Source organism: Medicago sativa, chromosome 8, assembly GCF_051527215.1.
Source record: "Medicago sativa cultivar Bolivia chromosome 8, Bolivia_mono, whole genome shotgun sequence".
NCBI lineage: Eukaryota > Viridiplantae > Streptophyta > Magnoliopsida > Fabales > Fabaceae > Medicago > Medicago sativa.
The window spans coordinates 7,042,468-7,063,130 of record NC_140756.1 but is presented as its reverse complement, the minus strand read 5'-3'; the positions used below and the strand labels follow the sequence as shown (position 1 = coordinate 7,063,130).

At 31.4% G+C, this 20,663-nt stretch overlaps 6 long non-coding RNA genes across 6 annotated transcripts; 1 reads left to right on the top strand and 5 right to left on the bottom strand.

Moving 5' to 3' along the window:
- Nucleotides 1–997: 997 nt before the first annotated feature.
- On the top strand, nt 998–2,260 carry LOC146896547 (uncharacterized). The gene is made up of 2 exons (XR_015021271.1): nt 998–1,112; nt 1,428–2,260. It is a non-coding gene; the product is annotated as an uncharacterized LOC146896547 (long non-coding RNA).
- Nucleotides 2,261–2,620: 360 nt separating this feature from the next.
- On the bottom strand, nt 2,621–3,304 carry LOC146896546 (uncharacterized). Its single transcript, XR_015021268.1, has 2 exons — nt 3,111–3,304; nt 2,621–2,895 (listed from the first exon to the last, which is right to left on the bottom strand). It is a non-coding gene; the product is annotated as an uncharacterized LOC146896546 (long non-coding RNA).
- Nucleotides 3,305–3,709: 405 nt separating this feature from the next.
- Nucleotides 3,710–4,448, bottom strand: LOC146896545 (uncharacterized). The gene is made up of 2 exons (XR_015021270.1): nt 4,233–4,448; nt 3,710–4,103 (listed from the first exon to the last, which is right to left on the bottom strand). It is a non-coding gene; the product is annotated as an uncharacterized LOC146896545 (long non-coding RNA).
- A 3,683-nt stretch (nt 4,449–8,131) lies between these two features.
- LOC146896544 (uncharacterized) lies at nt 8,132–9,357 on the bottom strand. The gene is made up of 2 exons (XR_015021269.1): nt 9,212–9,357; nt 8,132–8,569 (listed from the first exon to the last, which is right to left on the bottom strand). It is a non-coding gene; the product is annotated as an uncharacterized LOC146896544 (long non-coding RNA).
- A 6,100-nt stretch (nt 9,358–15,457) lies between these two features.
- LOC146896543 (uncharacterized) lies at nt 15,458–16,657 on the bottom strand. The gene is made up of 2 exons (XR_015021267.1): nt 16,314–16,657; nt 15,458–15,896 (listed from the first exon to the last, which is right to left on the bottom strand). It is a non-coding gene; the product is annotated as an uncharacterized LOC146896543 (long non-coding RNA).
- A 2,468-nt stretch (nt 16,658–19,125) lies between these two features.
- Nucleotides 19,126–19,996, bottom strand: LOC146896542 (uncharacterized). The gene is made up of 2 exons (XR_015022028.1): nt 19,896–19,996; nt 19,126–19,545 (listed from the first exon to the last, which is right to left on the bottom strand). It is a non-coding gene; the product is annotated as an uncharacterized LOC146896542 (long non-coding RNA).
- Nucleotides 19,997–20,663: the final 667 nt, after the last annotated feature.

Genomic DNA, 20,663 nt, shown 5'->3' with positions numbered 1-20,663 from the left:
TAACAAAACTCAAAATTTTAATGAGTCGCATTCTCGTGTCAAAGAACTTGCAATCATAAGACCTCGTGAACTTATCTCAGTTGATAGGGATAATGCAAGATACATACAAGGTCCGATGTTCAAACCTCGGCCACCACCAAAAAAGAACTTACAATCATAAACCCGTACGTTTTTCAAATAAACAACTCTCTTGAGTTGGTTTGTATTTGTCCTAAACTAATTTTGTTTTCTACCAAACCTTTGTGTTAGGTTGGATAATCAAGTTAAACCTTGCTGGGAATACCCAACATTACATTTGTGAAGCAATTTAAAAAGGGTTAAATCCATTTTTTGTCCACACATATTACAATATATGTTTTTTTTAAGGTATATTACAATATATATTTTTAAATTAATTTATTCTATACAAAATTTCTCATCTATATTTCATTTGATAATTTAACACCTAAAATTATCTATTGGGTTCAAGGTAATCAAAACTGAACTGGACCGGTTAGTTCGATCGGTTGAACCGTGAACTGGGCCAATGTCTGGTTCGGTTAGCACCATAAACCACTAGTTTATAGAATCGGATAGCAAACCACGAAACCGGTTGAAAACCATCAAAAAATTGGAAAACCAGTGGTTTGATCGATTCCACAGAGCAAACCAGTTTTCCCTTTTTACATTTTCAAAAATTCAAAACGATAGGACACGAGTTGCTGGAAGTGGAACCAGTGTGGATACAATTGTCTAGAAATGGAGGTATAAATGTTGGGTCACGTAGATCCAAACAGATGAAAAAGATAATTTGGAGAGACGAGATGCAGTGAAGCTGTGAGGCAATAGCAAGTGGAAAGTTATATGCGGCACATCAGGGGAGGATCTAGCGCCCAGCGACCCCGGGCAGTCGCCCGGGCTCGATCCGTAATTTCCTCACATTAGGCCCAACCTATAGGCCCATTTACACACTTCAAAAAAAAAATTTGGGCAAATACATCACACCACGCGTGACAACACACTACGCGTGAAACCGCCCCTGCTCATCAGTCATCTCTCTCTCGGCTAATCTCTTCTCTCATCTCTCTCTCGGATGCTAATCTCTTCTTCTCATTCACTCTAATTCTCTAAAGGTAATCTCTTCTTCTCCTTCCTTTCTTTCCTTGTTTTAGGGTTTTAGAAAAATTGTAAAACTGGTTGTGCAATTGAAAAATTGATCATTTGAAGGACAAATTTAAAGGACAAATTTAGTAGTTGTTATGTGAATTGAAAAATTAGTAGAAGTTGTTATGAACATGTTATAAGCTGTTTTTATTAAACAAAACCTATGTCAGCAGATAAGCTCAAAAAAGCCAATCCAAACAGGCTTTATTCTTTGCCTCTTTACTCCCTATGTTTGTTTATTTGTAAGTATTTATGGTAATTGATGTGAGGTTGTTCTAATGTAGATATGTTCATGGGTTTTGATATTGTTGGATTGTGCTGCCACATTGATGAAGAGCATCCAATGGAGGCAAAAAATGGGGTATGTATGACTACTTTTGTCTGCCTTATGTTGTTTTTCCAACCAGCTTACAAGGTTTCAGTATTGGGTCTCTGATAAATGCTTAATTAGTGCAAGCCGTAAAGCTTTTGTTCATTCCTCTACATATATTTCCTTGTTTATTTCATATGGGTGAAATCAATATTATTTTACTATGTTGACGCTTGAAAAAAGTGATTTTTTTGTGTAGTTAGAGAAATCAAAAGTTTTGTTTTGGATTATGACATTTCTGTGTGCAGGTATGTCTAGTTTGAGCATTTAACAAGTTAAGTTTTTTTTACAATATAGAACATGTTGCTATGAAGTTTACTTATTTTAAGGTCAATCAATAATAAGATAAAAAGGAGTTGAAACCATACTCTATTACTTGATTTCAACTTTTTGTTTTGTTTTGTGGATGGTGAATGTAGTGTAAAGAAAAGAGCCAAATGCTGTAAGTGTAACCAAGCAAAGTCAGTGGACATTGCATTATGAAATTAGTTCAATGTAAGATTAATAAATCAATAATGAACATCCCAAGGTGAAGCAAGATGAGTTGATTAAGAACAGACCAAGAGAAGATCAATCCAAGCTAACTGGGTTAGCTTTTGGACCTTCTTACCAGGTATTGTTTAGTTTTGTTTTGTCTTTTAGTTTTTTTTTATGGTTGATGTACACATATATCTTACAAGAAAGTATACTCAATGTTATAATGGATGAGCAGTGACAAAAGACAAAACAAAACCTTAAATGAAATAATTAGAGAGGAAGTTGAAAACTAACTAGTTTAGAAAAGATAATACAGTCTCGTCGTAGATGAATAGGATTTGTGTAGACTGTGGAGAACATGTATAGAAGTAGCATAAGGTGGTTAGACCGAATGGAAGATAGTCCAATAATCCGAGGTAAAATTTGCGATAAAATTTTCGCCCAGGCTCTATATAAATCCTGACTCCGCCACTGCGGCACATACGTAAATGGTATGGTCAATACAAAGTGAATTATGGTTACGTTCTTATATGAGTTTTGTTAACCAATGCCCTTGTGATATTAATTTATTAAATAAGCTTGAAATTTGCTTATTAGTTATTATTCCGTAGTAATTAATTGTCTTCTCAAATGATCAATTCATAATTTACTTCATAGGCATTGAACTTGCTATACATGAATAAAATTATAGCTAGGTTTATTTGTCTCTAATATATATTACTCTCATAGTGGAGACGTTCAATTGGCATAACAAATGCACTTATAGTTTTTGCATGAACCACCTAATAAAAGTTCATTTATTCTGCAAAGATAATGACATACATCATTGTCTTGTAAACTATTGCATTCACCATCGAACAAAATACATGGTATTTCACATGCCTCAATCTCCACCATTCCTTCTTCTGCAATTTTGAAATGAAACAAATTATTATTTTAAGATGTATATTTACAACATTTGTTAAGAGAATTCTTATGTATATTTTTATTGCTACACAAAATATTGAATCGGATATTATTTTTAAGATGTATTAAGTTCCTAAGCATTGACAATATAAATTATAAATATTTAAAATGGCATCATATAAAAATCAAACTCTAAATTTAAAGGTAGACTTACGAGCATCTAAGAAAACAATAAGGAAGAAAAACATGCCAACAAGTGTTTTCCTCTCCATTATAATTTTATCTTCTTGTGTCTCCAAAGAATATGTAAGTGGCAATTATGTGATATCCCAATGCTTATAGGTATTGCTATTTATAGAGCTCTTGAAATTGAACTTTGAAAGGACTCAACCATCAATCAACTTGAAAAGTCACCATGATCTTTGATGTGATCCCTTAGCATATGTTTTGATATACTACTTTAACACCACTTCACAATGCAATTGGTCGTGACTTTTCAGAAGATTTATCATGTAGCTTTGAATTGGACGCAAGTTTTAAAGTCAGTAACCATTGTTCCTCGCTAAAACTATAAATTATATATTGGTAATTTTAACCCTATACTCCTGTTACAATTTGTGGGTAAATATTTTAAATTAAAAACTCAATAATTAAAAATTTAATATTAAATTGGTCTTTAGAAATCAATATTTGGCATGATTCTTGGTTGCATTGTGAGAATAACACATAAATTCAAACACCTCCCAACTTTCTTTATCAATTAATCAGTTGCAAAATAGATTGATAATAATAAAATGCGTGGAAATAGACAACTTATCAAAAATTTATTTATTATTCATGACACTGAAGAGATTTTGCAAATTCCTCTTATACAACAACAATATGTGATACGAATTTAGTTGATTCCATGATAAATGAAGGGTCTCACCAGGTGATTTTTCAAACAAAGTAACCTTGCAACTAGTTTATTTCATGAAATCCACACCAATCAATTTTCCTCTATTTATTTCATGAACTAGCTTTAATTACGTGAAAGATGTTACAACTAGTTTTATTTATGTATATAGTGGCAAATTCAACAGCTACAATAGCACATCTCACTTGAGCAGGTAACCTTCTCCAATGCAAGTATAGTGACAAACTTGGCTTTCAGCTGCGCCAATGCATGGACCAACAAATCGAGAACTCATTTTCATACATCTTTCTTCTGCATTTTCCATACGAAACAAGATATTATTTTCTCAATCAATTAAAAGGTGAACATGGTATCTTATAAAAAATTACATCTCAAAAGAACATGGAAAAAAAAAATGAAAAAAATGACACTAAGGCTTACGAGCTGCGGTATAATAAAGAAGAAGAAGCACAACACAAGCAGTATTTTCCTCTCCATTATAATCTTCTCCTTCTTTTGTTTTCTTAAAATATCTAACTGCGATATCCCAAAGTCCCTAGTGCTGCTATTTATAAAGCCTTAATTTGAACTTAGAAGAGTACTACTACCATTGGAAACCAATTGGTGTGGTCCAACAAAATTATAAAAAGCAAACAATTGATTTTTAAGTGCAATGATAAATTTTAACCTTAGAGTTTATTTGGATGGAGTAATTAAAAATACATGAAAATTAAATTGCTTCAAATGGATTCCCTTTATTTCTATTTTTTGTTTTGTTTGGATAGAATTATATAATTCTTCATTTTTAAACTTTGCTGGACTATTTTTTATAAATTTTACAAGTTTTATGATAGAAGTATAAGTATAATGAAAAGTGACCTAAAATGAGTGATTTAATAGATTTGGGCCATATTCAAAATTTAGAAATATAGAAAAGGGACCAATTGAGAAAATTTTAAAAATATAGAGACCAATTTACAATTCTTGAACAAAATTGGGGAAGAATTTGCAGTTTTTTAAAATTTTCATGCATGAATTTTCAAAATTAAAAAAAAAAGTGACTATGTAAATTTTTGACGTCAAAGCTAAATTTATAAAATTTCAAATACCACCCAAAAGTTAATAATTTGAAATTCTTTCCTTACTCTATTCAATGTGTCTTGTATCAATTTAACTTCTTTATGATCCACCATGTGCAACATACATTCGTCCATTTCTTGAAATGTACCTCTCAAGTTTTCACCACTTGTATTTATTTGAAAATTTTAATGATTCTCCAATAAGTTAAACCAGTTGAAATACTCTTTGATGATATCACGTTGCATGTAACTACTATATCGCACACTCTCAAGTGTACGTATCTTATGAATGTAGTGGTCGTTTGGGTTTAATTACACTTTAGGTTATCAACAAAAGTTTTTGAGTGATACCATTTTTTATAAGACAAAACCTATATGTATTTTTTTTGGTATTTTTCAAATAGTTGTCAACTTAAAATTTACTTTTTGTGGATGTAACAAACTTTTTTTTTCCAGAACTTTAAAAAAAATTATGAATTTAAGAAAATCATAGATAATTATAGGTTTAATTGATCCACCAATCCTTTATCTTATTTGATTGTTGCAAAATGGTTGCATAACTAAAAAACGTCTTAATGTGGTCCCTTAAGTTATATGTTTTAATCCTCTTTGTTAACATCATAACCTTAAATGTCTAAAGTGAACCAACATTGTAGGTGATCCACCATAAAACTTATTAAAATTTTTAATCTTAACCATTTGATCTTTTTTCTTAAAAGATGATCGTTGGATCGTGCAAACCTATTTTATAGTGAACTATCTAAAACTAATATTTTTTTCCTTCTCATTTCTTCATCTCCTTCTTCATCATCTTCATCACCTAAACTTAGAAATTCAAAAACACATGAAGAACTTTTAAAAACAGTATCATAATTTATAGCGGTAGCAATACACATAAAGAACTAAAAAGGAAATACGCCTAAAGAACTCTTTTTCATCAACTAAAGAACTTAAAAAAAAAAAAAAATCATATTTTATAGTAGTAGTAAAATATGTAGTTCATTTTTTCAAAAATACCCACCTGAACTTTTTAATCAAACTTTTCCACTTCAACTTCGTGCATAATGTTTATTAAACTTTAATTTTATGTTTATATATTATAGTTTATTTTAGAGGACCACCTGATTTTTATTTTAGCACCGCCACAGGGATAAAAATAAGGTTTTTCTATATGATATCCTAAAGTAATTTCGTTTAATTCCTTGAACATTTCAAGACACATTGAGAAAGTTAAATACGACAGCGGCATTATTATTAATAAAAGAGGAATTTTGTCCTGAAAAAAATGTTAGTGAAATGATGATAGGCAACTATTTTTAAGAAAAATACATACTATAAGATAAGGTTGATAAGAAGTAACTTTCTATCTGAAAGTTCAATCCAGCTAGACATTTGTTTCTTTACTAATTTTCTTTTTCTTAATAACAAAACAAAGAAAAAGATTTGCACATCATCAAGGAATGCCACTAATGAAAAGACGGATACGCTCTTTTTATTGCGCTAACGTTTGAAAATTATGAATAATGTTTTTTTATGAAATTTTAATTTTGATTAAAGTAAAAATGTAAATGTTTTTTGCTTTCAAATTATAACAAATCAAACTTACCATGATTATCTATTTCAATGAAACCAATAATATAACAAAAGAATATGATCTAAAATCTTAATTTTTTAATGACACCAACAACAATCTTTATAATAAAAAAATCTATTGTTTAAGGGTAAAATTGGGATAATGAAAAAGTAAGTATAGATGCACTCGTCTAGTTTGTTACACTTTTTAAATGATAATTGAAAAAACTGGACATTTGTGTTTGTTACACTTTTATTTTAATATTTAAATTTATTCTTATCTATTTGTTACATGTGTTATTTTCATTGAAAATTGAGGGCATTTTTGGAAAGAGAAAAAGCCAGCCCAAAAGTGCTTAAAGAGAAAAAACCAGCCCAAAAGAGCTTAAAGAGTTATTTTCTTTATATATAGTATAGAATAGATAAAAAAATTTGACAAGATAAAAAAGAGAAGTTAACAACATAGGGACCTAACCAAAACCCATGAAAGATTCTAAAATAAATTTGAAAATTGCTCTTCTCTCAACAAAAAACGGTCACTTCCATATAAACTTACAAAAATACTCCCCGCATGAGTTAACTCATGCTCGGTAAGTTGAAGTATAACATGCGTGAGTTAACTCACGCTGGGTTATAACCTACATGAGTTAACTCACGTTGGGGTTATAACCTACATGAGTTAACTCACGCGGGATTATAACCTACGTGAGTTAACTCACGCTTACTTAAGTCAGATAGCGAACGTGACTTAAGTCACACTGTGTGTAGCACATGCGTGAGTTAACTCACGCGGGGTATTTTGGGTAGTTCAGTTAGGAATGAGCGAAACTTGATGGGAGAAGAGCAATTTTCAATAAATTTATGTTGAAAAGTCCATAAAGTCAACAATTTAATCAATGATTTTTGGTTGAAGCAACCACTGTACGTACCTAAATAGGAAAATGAATGCTAGAGACACCCCCTGGTTCTAGGTAGTATTCTATAGGAAAATGTTTATACTCAATTTAAAAGAGGGTCAAATAGATTATGAGATGTGGTAGGGTATAGGAATGGTGTTCTTTATATATATTGTTCTGAAGAAATAAATCATACTGGTCATGAGAAATAAGCAAATCAAACGTGAGTTTTACCATAGTAGATTCATTAATCTCCATGAGCAGGGCCGTTCTTTGGGGTTTGCAAAGAGTTCAATCGAGTTGGGCCTCCCAAAGTTATGGGCCTCAAGAAAAAAATTATTGCTCAATATCCCCACCCCCATTTAAAAAAGAAAAATAAACATGTTTCATGTTTCAATTTCTAAGTAAAAAATCATGTTCCATGTTTCTATTTCTAAGTTAAAAAACACGTTTTTAGTAAAAATAATTGCTAATTTTGATTTTGGTGGCTAATAATCATTATACGAGTGTTATTTTTAGTTTAAATAGAAGATTAATCTTTTAAAAAAATTGTAGGTTTTTTTTTATTAGGGGCCTATTTTCACTATGAGAGCCGAACATCCATCCAGTTTCATAGGGACGGCCATGTCCATGAGGGATTTCAGACCATAGCCACTTTCTATGAGAAGACACCAAACTTTAGATTAATCCAAAAATAACTAAATGAAGTTTCTAATCCAAGAATCCGTAATTTTTAGGAGAGAAATAGGCCAAGTGTACATACGAAAGTTGTACACCATCATACAATGAATAATTGATCGAATAAGTTGAACTCTTCCCATAATATAGAAAGCAGTGAACCTTTCCAAGCCAACATTTTGGCTATGATTAATCAATAGTTGGTTGAAGATAAATAGCCTAAGCATGCCTTTGAAGATAGGAACCCTAAAAATATAATTTATGGGATGAACACCAAGTATACTCAATCTTTTAAATTTCACTAGTAGTGATATATATATAACCCATAATTTATGATTTATTTCATTAACATGAACCAGCTATACGTGAAACAAATTACAGCTACAAATTCAACAGACACACATGCACTCCTCATTTTTGCAGGAACCATTGATTAAACCTTCTCCAAACCTACAATTAACGTCACAAATTTTTTCTGAAGTTGGGTCATTACAGCGACCATTGAATGTAGGACTCTTTACCTCACAACCTTCAATTTGCACCACAGCTTCTTCTACATTTTCAATAGGAAACAAAATATTTTTTTAACTGAAGAGTAAACAATAATTTAGCAGCTAATTATTATTACCATTATTAATTTTTTTGAGGAAATATATAATCAGTTTTTGATTAATGATATCTGTACAAGTATTTTTGTGATAACTTTGGAATGTCTGTTTCTCTTATACTTCTTACTTTTTTTTATATTGTTTTTTACCAATAAAAAAAGAGAAAAATAAGGTATTCATAAAAGTTGTCATCTAATGATTGTATAAATATCATTACTTTAAGAGGAGTAGGGATATTTTAACAACCATTTTGGTACAACCTTTGAGACAACTTTGTTGTTCTCTCTTGTCATTGATCAAAAACAATAGAGAGAGAAAATAAAAACATAATGTGAGTATGAGACAGAAAGTTGTACAAAAGTTGTATCAAAATGATTGTACAAATATCATTTCTCAAATATAAAGGTGTTCGTTCCGAAAAAGAGGTATTATTGTGTAATAAATTAAATATGTTTGACAAGAAGCTATCAATTAAAGTAAACTTAATATAACTTATAAAAAAATGGTGTATGTTCTTAAAAAAAAAGGTATATATCTCAGAAGAACTTGAAAAAATAGGAAAAAACTGCATTAACGTATAGACTTACGAGCAGCAATGAGAACAAAGAGGAAGAAGCACAACGCAGTTAGCAGTATTTTCCTCTCCATTATATATTATAATTTCCATAAAATATCTAATTGTGATATCCCAAAATCCCTAGTGCTGTTATTTATAAAGCCTTAATTTTGAACTCGGAACAATATTACTCCCTCCAATCACTATTATAAGCAAAAAACTACTTTTTAGATTCATTGAATAAGTGATGTATGTGGCCATTAATATAGATCATATACATCATTTATTCAATGAACCTAAAAAGTAGATTTTTGTTTATAATAGTGACCGGAGGGAGTACTTTCATTGGAAACCAACCGTGCGGTCCAACCAAAATTTTTTTTTTTTTGAAAGATCTTGTTTGGTCCAACCAAATTATAAAAAGCAAACAATTAATTTTCTTTTCTTTTTTAAATCCAAAAAGTGATTCTTTCTCTTACCTCTCTAAACACCATTTTTTTTTCTCTTTATTTTTTGTTTCATATTATTTTCACTCCATCTCCAGGTTCCTTTCCATACCTCTAAAAATCCCTTCAATTTTCTTTAAATCAATTTTCTCTTACCTTAGAGTTTGTTTGGATGGAGTAGTTATTTTTTATAAGCCAGAAGAGAGTACATGTATCAGGAGGACATTCCGACTAGATTGGCACTCCGATGAACCTCCATCCTATGCCGCCAATATCAATAAAATTTATTTTAAAAAGGGGAAAAAGTATATACAAGAGGAGGGACTAGGCCAAAACCCTCAAAACAAGAAAGAAAAAGGAAAAGATAAACAACAGATTAAGGGAATATGTAAGTAGCTACCACATTTGTCTCTCTGTAGAAATCAAAGTGTAAAACAGGCGGTAATGCATTGAGCAGCCACAAAAATAACGATAGGGTTGACCTCCTTCCCCCAAAGCGCCCAAAGATTCGGCATCAAAGGACCTTTATTATTAATGCCATATTTCGTCACCCCAATACTTTGCCAATACCAAGAAGGAACTTGCGCAAACGTAATCATTGATTCCGCAAGGAAAAATAACATGGGTTTATGAGACATAAATAAATTTTTAAAGCAATTCTAGAATCTGAGTTACCAATACCCCACACATTCCAATAAAAAATATTCATTGAGCAGTTGGAGAGGAGTCCCCTGATAAGTGCCAGAAAGTAGTGTTTCAAATGTATAATTAAGGCACTTTTGTTGCTTGTTTTGCAAGTAATCCAGGGAAAAGCTGAGAGAAAAGTTATAATTGCCCTCTTACGCTTTATACATCTTATTCTATCCATTTGTGCAGGTATTGAGTGCCAAGACACTAAGCAAAAAATAAAGAAAAGTACAAAGGTTATTAGCTCGCCATGGCGAGCAAAGGCAAGCTGAAGTCAAAAAGTATCAAAGATCACTCTCCCCCAACTCGCAATGGTGAGTGGAAGGCGAGCACAAGTCAGTAAGTACCAGAGGGAACTCGCCTCCAACTCGCAATGGCGAGTGAAAGGCGAGCTGATGGCGAGGAGTTCCAGAAAGCAGAGCTTCAGAGTTCGCCATGGCGAACAATTTACTCAAGAGGCGAGTTAAGGCGGCCAAAACTCCTCAGAGCTGACGTGGCAGAAACCCACTAGTGAAGAAACCAAACTCGCCATGGCGAATGAGTTTACTCGGGAGGCGAGTTCAATCAGATCAGAAATAGTATAAAAGCTCTTGTGATCATTTCAGTTGTATTATTATCATACTTAATAGAGAGAAATAGGGCGAAATTTACTTTTCTTCATAGAGTGAGAGTGATAGAAAGTGGATTCTTCCATAGTTGTTGAGAAATCACAAGTTTGTAATGAATCCTTATCTTTCAATTCAATCTTGCAAAGTTACCATGACAATGAGTAGGTAAATCTCCATTGTTGGGATTAGAGGTACTTGATCTAAGCTAAACATGTAATCTTTTGATCTTCAATATATGATTCTAGCATTTGATTTGATATTGAGATTATTCTTGCATCTTATGCTTATGTTTGATTTAATTGTGATTGAAAAATACTCTTGAATCTAGGTTTAGAATAATCCTCTATCAAAACATGAATTCTAGACATGGAGTTGATGTCTTGATAATCACTTTTTGTATCCAAACTTCAAGCTTTCAGATCGTTTAATAGATGGAGAAATCGTCGATTAAACGATATGCTTGAATATTGGATCGTTTAGTAGTTTGAGAAATCAACGATTAAACGATACAATTGATTTCACAAGATCATTTGGACACAAATGGTTTTGTCGAGGGATACATGATAATATCGATTAAAAGCTAGAATCCGTATATGTGGTCATTAGGTTATATGTGATGCTTGGTCAAGGAACTTTAATCCTAACAAGCTTACGCCTTATTAATTTCAACTTTTATCTTCGTAATTTAGTTTTAAATAAACAACCAATTTACTCTTAAACTTAATGATAATTGATGTTGAACGGTCCGTGATATCGCACTAGTCCCTGAGGAGACGATATATAAATACTTACTTTTGATCGTTGCAAAATACTACATCATCCCCCTAGAACGGGTACTTGGGCTTGTTTCAATTTATGTTTCTGTTTCTTCAAAAGAACTGGTGTGAAAGGCACCTACGCTGCCATCTTATCATACTCACGGATTATATGCCAAAGGTCCATATCTTGTTGTATGTTAGGATGAATATGTTGTTGCACTAGACCATCTCCATGTCCCCCTTTATGTAAGATATAGGCTGAGGCCTTGAAAGAGGTAGAAATGTGCATCTTGTCCTTATTGTGGTGCATAACCCCCTTTCTGTCACTACTACAAAAATGGGCTTATATAGCGCTTTTTTTTTGCTTTAGCTAGCGCTTTTAAAGCGCTGCTGTAAATGGCGCTGGTAAAGGTAATATAGCGCTTTTTTTCTGTATAAAACGCTATCTAAAGCAGGGTTTATATATCGTTTTTTTATCAAAAAGCGCTAGCAAAGGTTCTCCTTAGATAGCGCTTTCAATAATAAACGCCATCTAAAAGGGGTAAAAAAGCAGCGTTTTGTTTTAAAACGCTATGTAACACACTAGATTTAGATAACGCTTTATACAGGAAAAAACGCTAGGGAGTGTTTCCGTGAAACCCGACGTCAGACACGGGAGTTCTTTTAAACCAATTTCTTTTACACTTAGAAATTTATTTTAAAGTAATAACATGTCAAATAAACAATTAATATTGAACAAAAAATGGAAGAAAAAAAACGATAACTTTGTATACTTTTTAAAATGAGGTGTGTTATTTGAACAATCATTGTATGACAACTTATAGGACAACATTTACAAAGAAAAGTATATATTAACAGGAAAACCAGAGAGAGAGAGAGAGAGAGAGAGAGAGAGAGAGAGAGAGAGAGAGAGAGAGAGAGAGAGAGAGAGAGAGAGAGAGAGAGAGAGAGAGAGAGAGAGAGAGAGAGAGAGAGAGAGAGAGAGAGAGAGAGAGAGAGAGAGAGAGAGAGAGAGAGAGAGAGTAAAAATATAATGTAAGTGTAAGCCACTACTAAAAAAGCAAAAATTAGTGAGGGAAATTTAGTGAGGGAAAACGTGAAATCCCTCTCTAATTTCGTCACTAAATTTTGCGACCAAAGAATTTGTGAGAGATTTTATCTTTTCCGTCACTAATTTCCCTCTCTAATTTTGCTTTTTCTAGTAGTGAAGAGATAAATATCATTTCTCTTTTAAAATATAGAGTATTTAAACGGGAAAAAAAAATAAATGACATAATTATTACAATTAAATAAGATAAATAACATCTAGACATATTTTTATTTTTACTATATACAATTGTCGTGCACGTCTTCCACTGGTATATATTACATATATTTAAGGATTTTCTGTTTACTCCTCTAAAATATTAATAGTTTATGAAACGAGTAAAACTAAGGCTTTCTTTACGACATCCAAAAAAACATTCCTATGTTTAATTCCTTGAACATTTCAAGACATATGGACAAAGTTATAAATACAACAGCAGCATTATTAATAGAAGAGCAATTTTGTCCTAAAAGAATTGTTTGTGAAATGCTGATAACCAACCATTTTTTAGAAAAAATCATATAAGATAAGGTTGATGAGAAATACCTTCCTATCTCAAAGTTAAATCTAGCTGCAAATTTGTTTCTTTACATTTTTTTTCTCTCCTTAAAAAAATAACGAAGAAAGATTTGTCACCAAAAGAATCATGAATCCAATGTTATAAATCTCAAATCTATCTATCTATTAATATAAAAAGAGGGAAAAAGTAAGGACAGCTTAATCAAAACCCTTGAAAGAAAATTTAACAAAATCTATAGAGTGGAAGTTCAAGTCTGTTAGAACTAAAGTCTACTAAAATAAAACTAGGTGGTAAACAGGCCCGGCCCTTGCCATGTGCAAGGTGAGCTACGGTGCCGGGCCTCGCAATCTTAGGAGCCTAAAAAAAAAAAAAAATTAATATAGCACTCAAAAGTGTTAGGTATATAAAATAAAATATAAAAAATCAATAGATATCTTGGAATAGTTTAGTAGTAAAATAGAATGCATTTGAGTCATCGGTCTTGAGGTTCAATCCCGAGCATTTGTGTGAATTTGAACCAAATATAAAAGTCTCAATTACATACACATCTACTAGGCCATTATAATTTAAAATGCATTTCAGAGTTATCTATGAATGTAGAAAACTACTATATATTTGAATTTTTTGTCATCTATTTCCATTAACAAGCACGTCTTTAGTAAAAATAATTGTTAATTTTAATTTCGGTGGCTAACAATCATTATACGAGTGTTATTTTTAATTTAAATAGAAGACTAATCTTTTAAAAAAATTGTGTGTTTTTCTTATTAGGGGCCTATTTTTACTACGAGAGCCGAGCCTCCAGTTTTATAGGGACGGCCCTGGTGGTAAAGTCCACCAAGCATAAGATCTACCAAAAACGAGTAAAGAAAGATAATTTATCAGCACAACAATTTCCTTTCGTAAATATATTAGAAACGAAAAAATTAATTTGCTAGGGAAGAATATTACCCGACCAAATTTCTAGTTTTAGTAGAGCTTGACAAGATCAACTTACTAATATAAGAATCCAATAATTTTAATGAGAGAAATCATCCAAATATATAAATAAACACTACTCCCTCCGTCCCTTAATGTAACCCCCTTTACATTTTTCACATTTCTTAAGAAAAGTTGTCAGTGTAATTAATGTGTCTGTTTTGTGTATTAATATTACCAAATTGTCCTTTGTTTGTATGTGTATTAAATTTGACTATTCATATTTCAAGACAAGTTAGTAGTATTAATTAGGGGTATGTTTAGGAAAAAAGTAATAAATGCATCTAGTAATTTGAAAAGGGGGTTACATTTAGGGACAAAAATAAAATCAAATGGGCGGTTACATTAAGGGAAGGAGGGAGTATATACACCAACATACAATGAATAATTGACTGAATAAGTTGGACCCTTCCCATAATAAAAAGGAGTGAGCCTTTCCAAGGAAAAAGTTTTGCTCTAATTGGTTAAAGATAAATAGCCTAAGACATGACTATGAAAACGGGAATCCTTCTAGTGAGTAAAAAGGTAACATCCAGAGTGGAAAACATTTTAGTTATAATTTTCACATTTATGTCTATGTTCAATAAAAACTCCCTCCGGTCACTATTATAAGCAAAAATCAACATTTTAGGTTCATTCATTAAATGATGTATGTAGTCTATAATAAAGACTACATACATCATTTAATGAATGAATCTAGAATGTTGATTTTTGCTTATAATGGTGACCGGAGGGAGTACATCATAGCTTGACCACAAAAAAAAAAAAAAAATTATACATCATAGAGATCTTTTAACATATGATTCTAACATGATAAATTCATTAAATGACGTACATTCATCCATGATGATGAAAATTACATGGAAACAGCAATCCATAAATGAGACAATAGAAACAATAATCTCAATCTCAATCTATCTCTTTCTTGTCTACTCTTTCTCACGATCCGTTCATGATGAGGAATTGTTATAGAAACAATTATGAAAGAGACAGAGCCCTTAAACATTCGGTTGGTAAGTTCCATCAAGTTACATGCAATTATACAAAAAAGTTGTGTTGAAAACGTTATGCATCTCTTAAGTGTGGCTTTCGTATGTTTCTTAATTTATTTGATTAAAAAAAAAATATGTATAATTTGTTGGGATTTGCATACAAAGAGAGAAAGGGATGCAAAGTGTGAAGGAGAGGGGAAATATGCAACAACTTGTTTTCATTCATAGCTTCAATGCATATTTATACAACATTGTAAATGGATTTATAATCACCTAACTAGGCCTAATACTATCTAACTACATCAATTGGTTACTTGCACCGCAAGTAACTTAACCAAGTAGTGAGATATATAATTCATACTAATTAATTTTATTCTCAACAAAGGAAGAGCATTGATTTCTGATTTATTTCATGAACATGAACTAGCTTTACGTATTAATTTATTTATGTATGTTTTCTATATATAGTTGCAAATTCAACAGACACACATGCACTCCTCATTTTTGCAGGAACCACCTGGTAATTTGTCCCCATTCTTGCAAACAAAGTCACACACTTCACTTAGAGTTGGGCCAACGCATGAACTAGCAAAGAAAGAACTCTTTTTCTCACAACCTTCAATATGCACCACAGCTTCTTCTGCATTTTACATACGAAAAATTAATTATTTCAAAAGTAGAAAATTAATCACAGTAGCTTGCATATATGTTATTCTTCTGAAAAAAAAGTATTGTTGCAATTAAAAATATGTTTCAAAAGAATTTATTTAATATTTTCAATTATTAAAAGGAAAACATAATAACTTTTTGACAAAATCAGAATCATATCCCCTCCGGTCTCATTTATAAGCAAATTTTCATCTTTAAGGTTCATTGAATGAACGATGTCTGTGGTCGACCACAAACATCGTTTATTCAATGAACCTTAAAGATGAAAATTTGCTTATAAATGAGACCGGAGGAGTATCTCGAAAGAACTTTAGAAGAGAAAAGAAGGAAAATTTGATACTAACAAATAGACCTACAAGCCTTGTTCAAAAAAAGCATATAAACTTACGAGCAGCTAAGAGAATAAAGAGGAAGAAGCTCAATCCAAGAAGTGTTTTCATCTCCATCATGATATTTTTTTGTTCAATTTCTGAATTTTTGTTCGATGATCTTATAATATTTTTCTCTTTGATTTCCTTGGAATGTCTAACTTCGATCTCCCTAATCATAATACTGATAGTGCTTGTGCTTCTATTTATAAAGCCTTAATTGAATTTTGAAGAGTATTAGTACTCCCACTGGCAACCAATTGGTGTGGTCCATATTAAAAGCAAAAAATTAATTGTGATTGTAATTTAAAAAAAAAAAAAGTAAAATAAAGAAAAGAAAAAATCCGGTTTCTCACTTGATGCAATCTTATATAAGGCGTGTCAGTTTAAATGTGAGTGCCACTCTAAATCAGAAGCGTAATTATCAATCCAACCATATGCTATATATCGCGAGGAGATTTCACGCGAAATTTTCACGAAAATTGTTTTTTTTTGACAAAAATAAAACGATATTCATTCATTTAAATTGATTGATTACATCAGATACAAACCTCACTAAAAACCTAAAGGGTGAATCTGCGAACAAACTCACAGCACCCAAGTTAATAGCATAAAACGGCAAAATGCCTACAAATAATAGGATAAAACCTAAGTCACTTAAATTCACATGCTACCGGATCTTCAACGTTGACGCCCAAATCATTGGTTGAATTTGTAATTGACTGATGCCGATCTTTCAATAGGAAATAAACGAACACCGCGACAAGACGCGAATCAAACGTCGCATAAGACGACAAACAACACCACGCCGCACTTAGACGATGACATCCGAAAAAAACACAAAAGAAAAAACTTGATATATGTGAAAACCACTTATTTAGATTGAAAGAAAAGGGAAAAAAGATGTCGAGGGGTGATTCTAGGTCAAAAAAATGACCTAAAACCACCCCTCCTCGATGAACAAAGGAGAAAGAAAGTTTAAAGAGAAGTTGGAGATTCTCTCACTGGAAAACTAGGCCAGGCTATTTTGTCGAAAAAATTCACGAAAATCGTTTTGTATATATTTCTTTCTGTATATAACTTCTTTTGATCAATTTTTTCTCTATAAAGCTACTACTAATAAATAGAGACAAAAAAGAAAAAGAACACATGCACAGTTGAAATATTTATTATGGTACGTGGCTTCATAAGCTGTTTGTCGAGAGTACTAACTATCAAAAATATCATTGTCCTAGTCTCTCTCATGATTCTAAGCACCCACTCATTAAGCGTGCATATTCATTTTTGGTGAAGAACGTCTTCATAGGAAAAGATGAAGATTATGAGTTTTCAAAAACCATTTTCATCATCATCTTCTAAGTTCTCAAATACACCTTCCTGCTACAAATTTGATGGAGAATCAATCAACAGAGTAATATATAAGCACATTGTTGACTTTTGTTGTGATGCAGTGATAGAGAATGACTATATTCTAAAATATAGAAATGATATCTTTCTTTTTTTATGGTAGATTAGAAATGATATCTTTATTTGAGGATCTTTTTTAATTGTATTTTTATTTTATTTTTTGTCTTTTTTATTCAACTGGGTTAGCTAGGTTGTAATCCCAGATTTTTTGTTTTTCTTTTTCCATAAATGAATATGGGAGCTTAATAAAAAAAATCACAAAAATTGTCATAGTTTAAATGAATTTAATATATATTCCAATTCAGATTTATCTTTATTTTAAATTCAAAATTTTTGTTTGAAGAAGGAAAATAACATGTAACTCTTTTATTCGATTGTGCATATGTTATTTTTTTTATATTAATATATGTTTATTATTTTTATTCCGTTTAAAAGATGTATATTATTTTTAGTTCTACCAAATACAAAAATTATGGTCAACTGGATAAAAACAACCTTAATATTTAGAGCCCCACATTTTCTCTTTCTTTTTCCTCATCAATCGGCCACTTTTTTAACCTAAAATCATCCTTCTCCGTCGTTTTTCTTCTTCTTTTTTATCTCAATAAATGGTTACTAGACATATATAGTTTTTCTTTCTTATTTTCTCATGATTTCTTACTGTAACTGGGATAGATGTTGTTTTGTTCACCGTCTCTTGGTGTGACGTTGTTTGATTTGCTTTAATTAAAATAAGTGCAATGTTGTTTTGTTCATCGTTTTGTTGTTGTTTTGTTCTTCAATACGTTGAAAAAAATAACTAATGTTGAGAATTATAACTAAAAATAGAGGGAAAATGACATCCATTCGATCATTATTGATCTAGCTGTACATAGTAAACAATACGCAAATTGTGAAAACAATACTATATTCTTTGTAGGTCTGTATTGTTCAATAAAACAATCAGGCTTATGCATTGTTTGGATCTGCGTTTAAAGCTAAATTCTCACATCCCTAGGCAATTTTGCCGTGAAAATAAGGAAGCTATAAAATGTTGCATCACTCCAAACGTGTGTTTTTTCACTTCCCACCGCTTTAACAAACAAAGGCTTAAATGTTTTTCATCCAATAAACAAATATTGTAGTTCGATGGTTGTTTCTTGTTGAGGTGTTGGTTCTGTTGGGTTGGTAGTTCTCTTTTGTTTGACAAGTTTGGTTGGGGTGTTGAGTTTGATTAGGTTTCACGTGTATTTCATTCAATAAAATAGCGTGTTAGAATGAAAGAGTTTTCAGTGTCATTTGATTGACATGTATGTTATATTAGACTTATGAGTCTAAAACCAAACTGTTTTTTTCTTTTTCATGTCTATTGTTTATCAATTGTGTATCATTATCTTGGTTTAGAAATTTTAAATTTAAACAGAAAATATAACACTCACAACATGATTAACACACACATTAACACACATACATATAAATATATTTGTCAAAGTAGTTTGGTGATTATAATTCACCTTTAAGGTAAATAAGTGAAGTGTGTGAGGTTTGAAGCTCAACCCTTATATATTATAATGTATTGTTTGTACCGAGTGAGTTATGCTCACGGACACGATTAATACATATATTTAATGAATTATCTTCTCTTCAAAGGGAATGAAATTAATTAGTGATTTATTTCATGAACATCATAGAGTCGAGATGTTCAACAGACACAAACACATTTTTTATTTTTGCATGAACCACTGAGTAACTTTTCTCCTTTCCTGCAAAGATAATCACATTGTTGGTTGGCAGGTTTATCATCGCATACACCAGAGAACAAACCACTCGGTTTCTCACATTCCTCAACCTGCACCACACCTTCTTCTACAGTTTCCAAAGGAAGGAACCATATTATTTTTCGTAAACATTATATTTACAATCACATATTAAGTTTTAAACAATTAACTATATGAAAACAAGAAAATTAGTTACATAAATTTAAGAATTTAATTTATATACTTTATAATATAAAATATTATGTTATCGTCAATCAATCACGAATAACAATTTTTAAATTGATATAATATATGGTTTAAGGTATAGCTTGCTTATATGTTTTTTATTTTCTAATAAAAAAGCTTTGTAATAAAAAATTATTATATGAGTTAAACATTATTTTTGAAAAAATGAGTTAAACATAATAACTAAAAAAAAATTATTTAATATGGACTTACGGGAAGATAAGGCAACAATGAGGAAGAAACACAAGACAAAAAGTGTTTTCCACTCCATTATTATTGTTCTTTTTTTTTTTTTGGTCTCCAAAGAATATGTGATACGTTCCAATGTTGTGATGGGCGTTGGTATTTATAGAGTCCATGAAGTTAAATTTGAAATAGTAATTCAACCTCAATCTCCTTGAAAAGTCGCTTTAAATTAAATTGGATGTGACCACTTGGCCTATGTTTGGACTTTGGATATACTATTTCACTACCATTTCGCAATGCAAGTTGGTTGTGACCTTTGAGCAGCGAATACATGTAACAATGTAATGTATACAAGTTTTAAGACCAGTAAATTTGTTGTCAAAACCAGCCTTACTCCTAGAGCACCAAATTGTTCAATCATTTTACTCATATATGCTTATATGCTAATTTAATAATATCATCAAGCATGTTTCCCCTTTATTTAATAATATCATCAAGCATGTTTCCCCTTTAGTTGAATATATTGTGGACCTCTCTTGTCACCTCTCTTATTTTCCATCATTTTACCCGTTCATTGACCCCGTCGTTGTTCTCGTGACCCTTGTCCTCCATAACAAAGGGTATGAGAGCCCTAATTTGGCTTGTTGGGTGAGAGGGGATGTATCATGTGTTAGAAACCTTCTATAGGAGATGGACTCACACTTATGGGAGATATTGCTGGGTTTCAAGTGTGAGTGTGGTTAAGTCTCAAATCGTCTATGAATGAGTAAAATATAAGATTTATAAGAGATGTGT